Source organism: Triticum aestivum, chromosome 7D (genome assembly GCF_018294505.1).
Source record: "Triticum aestivum cultivar Chinese Spring chromosome 7D, IWGSC CS RefSeq v2.1, whole genome shotgun sequence".
Lineage (NCBI taxonomy): Eukaryota > Viridiplantae > Streptophyta > Magnoliopsida > Poales > Poaceae > Triticum > Triticum aestivum.
In genome coordinates, this window is record NC_057814.1 from 549,420,288 (window position 1) to 549,426,608 (window position 6,321).

A 6,321-nucleotide genomic window follows, 5' to 3' on the forward strand; every position below is an offset into this window, starting at 1 on the left:
AGGAGCCATAGGTCGTTGTCTTTCACTCAGTGATGCCGTTGGAGTTGATGGACTCAATTTATCTTCCAAGCCTTCCGCTGTTATCATATTAGATGGCCTTAAGCCATATTTATTGTAATAAGTTCTCTATGGAGACATTCCATGTAATAAGTGTGTGATTGCTACTCTGTTATAAATCCTCATGTACTATGTGTGTCAGCATTACCGATCCAGGGATGACACTGATGCACAGAGATCAGACTGTTTGAGGTCTGGTCGCTACAAACTTCCACTGTTCCGTTATTATGACACACATCATCATTGTCATATTGCTTTGCATGATCATATAGCTGACATAATATTTGTGGCTCAACCACCATTCATCATTTTTATACATGTTATGTTAGATCATTGCACATCCTGGTACACTGCTAGCAGCATTCATATAGAGTCATATTTTGTTCTATTATCGAGTTGTAAGTAAATAGAAGTGTGATGATCATCATTATTCATTATTAGAGAATTGTACCAAGTGAGGAAAAAGAGCCTAGAAAAAACAGGCCAAAAAGAGCCCAGCAAAAAAATGAGAGAAAAAAGAGAAGGGGAAATGTTACTATCTTTTTCCACACTTGTGCTTCAAGTAGCACCATGTTTTTTATATAGAGAGTCTCCTATGTAGTCACTTTCATATAACTAGTCGGAATTTTTCATTATAGAACTTGGCTTGTATATTCCAATGATGGGCTTCCTCAAATGCCCGTGGTCTTCTAGAGCAAGCAATTTGGATTCACACCCACTTAGTTTTTGTTTTGAGCTTTCATACACTTATAGCTCTTAGTGCATCCGTTGCATGGCAATCCCAACTCCTTGCATTGTCATCAATTGATGGACATCTCCATAGCCCGTTGATTAGCCTCATCGATGTGAGACTTTCTCCTTTTTTGTCTTCTCCATATTAATCTCTACCACCATACTCTATGCCACCCATAGTGCTATATCCATGGCTTGCGCTCATGTATTGCGTGGGGGTTAAAAAAGCTGAAGCGCGTTAAAAAGTATGAACCAATTGCTTGGCTGACACCAGGGTAGTGCATGATTTATACTTTGTGTTGAGAATATGGAGCATGACAAGGCTATACGATTTTGTAGGGATAGAGTTCTTTAGCATTTTTATTTTGGAAGGCATGATTGTTTGTTGGTATGCCTGAGTATGGTGTTTTATGTCAAATTATAGACTATTGCTTTGAATCATTCGGATCTAAATATTCATACCATAAAAGAAAGATTACATGATGAACATGTTAGGTAGTATTCCACTTCAAAAATTATATTTTATCATTTACCTACTCGAGGATGAGTAGGAATTAAGCTTCGGATTCTTGATACGTCTCCAACGTATATATAATTTTATATTGTTCCATGCTATTATAGTATCAATCTAGGATGTTTTATATGCAATTATATATCTTTTTTGGGACTAACCTATTAACCTAGTGCCTAGTGGAAGTTGTTGTTTTTTGCTTGTTTTTGGCTTTTCAGAAAATCAATAGCAAACAGAGTCCAAACAGAGAAAAAACTATGGATTATTTTTTCTGGACCAGAAGGGAGCTTAGAAGGTTCAGGGGAAGACCTGAAGAGTCACGAGGGAGCGACAAGCTCAGGAGGTGCGCCCCCATACTTGTGGGCCCCTCGTGGAACCTCCTGACCCAATTCCACCTTTGTAAATTCCCAAATTTTCCCAAAACATCAGAGATCCACCCAAAATACTTTTTCCACCGCTGCAAGTTTCTGTTCTTCCACGATCCCATCTGGAGGCCTATTCCGGTACTTCATAGGAGGAGAAATCGATCACGGAGGGCTTCTACATCAGCCTTGCTGCCCTTCCGATGATGTGTGAGTATTTTACCACAGACCTACGGGTACATAGGTAGTAGATAGATGGCTTCTTCTCTCTCTTTTATCTTCAATACAATGTTCTCCTTGATGTTCTTGGAGATCTATTCGATGTAATCTTCTTTTGCGGTCTGTTTGTTGGGATCCGATGATTTGTGGTTTTATGATCAGATTATTCATGAATATTATTTGAGTCTTCTCTGAACTCTTTTATGCATGATTGTTATAGCTTTGTATTTCTCTCTGATCTATCCGTTTGGTTTGGCCAACTAGATTGATTTATCTTGCAATGGGAGAGGTGCTTTGTAATGGGTTCAATCTTGCAGTGATCTATATCCCAGTGACAAAGTAGGGGACAAGACACGTATTTGTATTGTCACCATTAAGGGGAAAATGACGGGGTTTATTCATATTGGTTGGATTTATTTTGTCTACATCATGTCATCTTGCTTAAGGCGTTACTCCGTTCTTTATGAACTTAATACTCTAGATGCATGCTGGATAGCAGTCGAAGTGTGGAGTAATAGTAGTATATGCAGTCAGGAGTCGATCTACTTGTCTCGGACGTGATGCCTATATACATGATCATTGCGTTGAATATCGTCATAACTATGCACTTTTTTCTATCAATTGCCCAAGAACAATTTGTTTACCCAACATATGCTTTTTGTTCGAGAGAGAAGCCTCTAGTGAAAACTATGGCCCCTGGGTCTACCTTTACCATATATTAAAATCCAAAAATACCTTGCTGCAATTTATTTAACGTTCTTTTATTTTGTGTTTTTGTTTGTCTGTCTACCATAATAAGATTTGATCCTTACAATTAACCGCCAAGGGGATTGACAACCCTCTTGATCGCGTTGGGTGCAAGTATTTGTTCTTTTATCTGTAGGTGCTATTCAAGAGGTTTCGTGTGGTTCTCCTACTAGATTCATAACCTTCGTTCTTGACGAAGGGGAATACTTATCTCTATTGTACCACATCATCCTCTTATCTTCGAGGAAATCCCAACGCAACTCACAAGTAGCAAGTTCATACTTTCACTAGCGCAATCTCTCAAGAATGCTAACATAATTGAATCATATAACAATCCCTCAATGTGCGATAAAGAATCACTCCAAATTTCTTACCAATAGCGGAGAACATAAGATGAAATAGTTGTTGGTAGAGAACCACGTCAAAGTTATCTTCCCGATCAATCTATTGAGCCACCCCTATAAGTGTCACAAACAACCCTAGAGTTCGTACTGCAATAATACCATATGATATGCATCAATCAACTCTAATGTCACCTAGATACTCCAATGTAGGTATAAGTATCCATGAGTCAATTATTCGATATGCCTCAACAATTTCAGATTCATAATATTTAATCCAACACAAAGAACTTCCAAGTTTACCCCAAAGTTTCTATCAAAGAAAGTAGGATGAAAACGTGCATCAACCTATGTGCCTAGATTACCCCAATGTCACCACGGGAATCCGCAAGTTGATTACCCAAACATACATCAAGTGACTCTGTAGAATACCCCATTGTCACCACGGGTATCCGCATGCAAGACATACATCAAGTGAGCTAAAATCCAATATTCAATCCAACATAACGAAACCTCAAAGAGCAAGACTCAATTCATCACAACAAAGATAGAGAGGGAAGAACACCATATGATTCCACTATATTAACAAAGCTCATGGTACATCAAGATCTTGCCAAATCAAGAACACGAGAGAGAGATCAAACACATAGCTACTGGTACATACGCTCAGTCCCGAGGGTGAACTACTCCCTCCTCGTCATGGAGACTGCAGGGATGATGAAGATGGCTTCCGGTGATGATTTCCCCCTCCGGCAGGGTGCCAGAGAAGTCCTCCAGATGGGTTCTCTTCAGAATAGAGGCTTGCGGCAGCGGAGTCAAAGTTGTAGGTTTATTTTTGCGGGTTCCTCTATTTATAAGAATTTTCAATGTTGATTTCACACTAAAAGGAGTTATGAGGGGCCCATAAGGCAACAACCCCCTCCATACCTCCCAGGGCATGTGGGGTTGCCTTGTCACTGCCTCATGGGTCTTCTGGTCCTCTGATACGTCCAAACCGTATCTACTTTTCCAAACACTTTTGCTCTTGTTTTGGACTCTAATTTGCATGATTTGAATGGAACTAACCCGGACTGACAATGTTTTCAGCAGAATTGCCATGGTGTTACTTTTGTGCAGAAATAAAAGTTCTTGGATTGGGATGAAAATTTACGGAGAATATTTCCAGAATATATAAAAATATTAGCGAAGAGAACTACTAGAGGGGGCCACCCAGGAGCCACAAGCTCAGGGGGCACGACCACCCCTAGGGCGCGCCCCCCAGGCTTGTGGGCCCCTGGAGCCTCCGGCAACCCTAATTTCAACTCCATATATACCTATTCTTGGAGGAAAAAATTAGAGAGAAGGAATAATCTTGTTTTACGATACAGAGCCGCCACCACCTCCTGTTTTTCATCGAGAGGGCTGATCTGGAGTCCGTTCGGGGCTCCAGAGGGTGGAATTCGTCGCCTTCATCATCATCAACACTTCTCCATCAACAATTCTATGATGCTCACCACCGGGAGTGAGTAATTCCTTCGTAGGCTTGCTGGACGATGATGGAGTTGGATGAAATTTTTCATGTAATCGAGTCAATTTGGTAGGGTTTGATCCCTATTAGCCACTATGTTCTAGGATTGATGTTGCTATGACTTTGCTATGCTTAATGCTTGTCGCTAGGGCCCGAGTGCCATGATTTGAGATCTAAACCCTTTATGTTTTCATGAATATATTTGAGTTCTTGATCCTATCTTGCAAGTTGTATGCACCTATTGCATGTTATGATCCACATATCCCAAGGTGACAATAATTGGGATTCTTTTCGGTGATTACCGTAGTTTGAGGATTTCTTGTATTCACTATGTGTTAATGCTTTGTTCCGTTTCTCTATTAAAAGGAGGCCTTGATATCCCTTAGATTTCCCTATGGACCCCGCCACGGGAGGGTAGGACAAATATGTCATGCAAGTTCTCATTATAAGCACGTATACGGAGTACATGCCTACATTACATTGATGAATTGGAGCTATTGTGTGTCGCTCTAGGTTGTGACTGTTACATGATGAATGTCTTCCAACACAAATATCCATCACTGATCCAGTGCCTACGCTTTTCGCATATTGATCTTTGCTAAGTTACTTTCGTTGCTGCTACTGTTACAATCACTACAAAACTACTACTGTTACTGCTACTGTTACTATTGTTATTGTTACTAAAGCTATCAAACTATCAGACAACTGTGCTACTAAACACTCTGCTGTAGATATTTGGTTCTCTAGGTGTGGTTGAATTGACAACTCAACTGTTAACACTTAGAACTATTCTTTGGCTCCCCTTGTGTCGAATCAATAAATTTGGGTGAAATACTACTGTTGAAGACTGTCGCGATCCCCTATACTTGTGGGTTATCATCCTCTCACGAAGCTTCGGAGGTCTCTTATGTTCCAAAAAAATCGTCAAAAAGTTTCGTCGTTGTCGGTGTCAAAACCGGCGGATCTCGGGTAGGGGGTCCCAAACTGTGCGTCTAAGGTTGATGGTAACAGGAGACGGGGGACACGAAGTTTACCAAGGTTCGGGCCCTCTCTATGGAGGTAATACCCTACTTCCTGCTTGATTGATCTTGATGAATATGAGTATTACAAGAGTTGATCTACCTCGAGATCGTAATGGCTAGAACCCTAAAAGTCTAGCCTGTATGACTATGATTCTTCTTGTCCCAACGGACTAACCCCTCTGGCTTATATAGATGCCAGAGGGGACTAGGGTTACACAAAGTCGGTTACAAAGAAAGGGATTTTCATATCCGGACGCCAAGCTTGCCTTCCACGCCAAGGAGAGTCCCATCCGGACACGGGCGAGAGTCTTCGGTCTTGTATCTTCACAGCTCATCAGTCCGGCCCACGTCCAACAGGCCAGACGCCCGAGGACCCCTTAGTCCAGGACTCCCTCAGTAGCCCCCGAACTAGGCTTTCAATGACGATGTGTCTGACGCGCAGATTGTCTTCGGCATTGCAAGGCGGGTTCCTCCTCCAATGACTTCAAAGTACCTGACTTAAAGAGCAGTATTCGGCTTTCCATTTATAATCATGCTCATCGGCTTCCACGCCTTCCTTACATCAACTTCCACGTGTCGAGAGAATATGAGAGGTCGTGGCTTTTTTGCACATATCACCCTGATCACATAAGAAAGACGTCTACTTAAAGAGATCGGGATCTTTAGATCCATTCCACACCACGCGGAAAATCTCAGAGCTTGCTAGGAGGAACCACTCCAACATGGCTAGCGCTCCCAGTTCTTCCTCCTGTCCCCACGGCTCCGAAAAAGGTGATTGCGAGAGATGTTCCATATCCCATGGTCAGCTGGCGAAGCTGCAAAC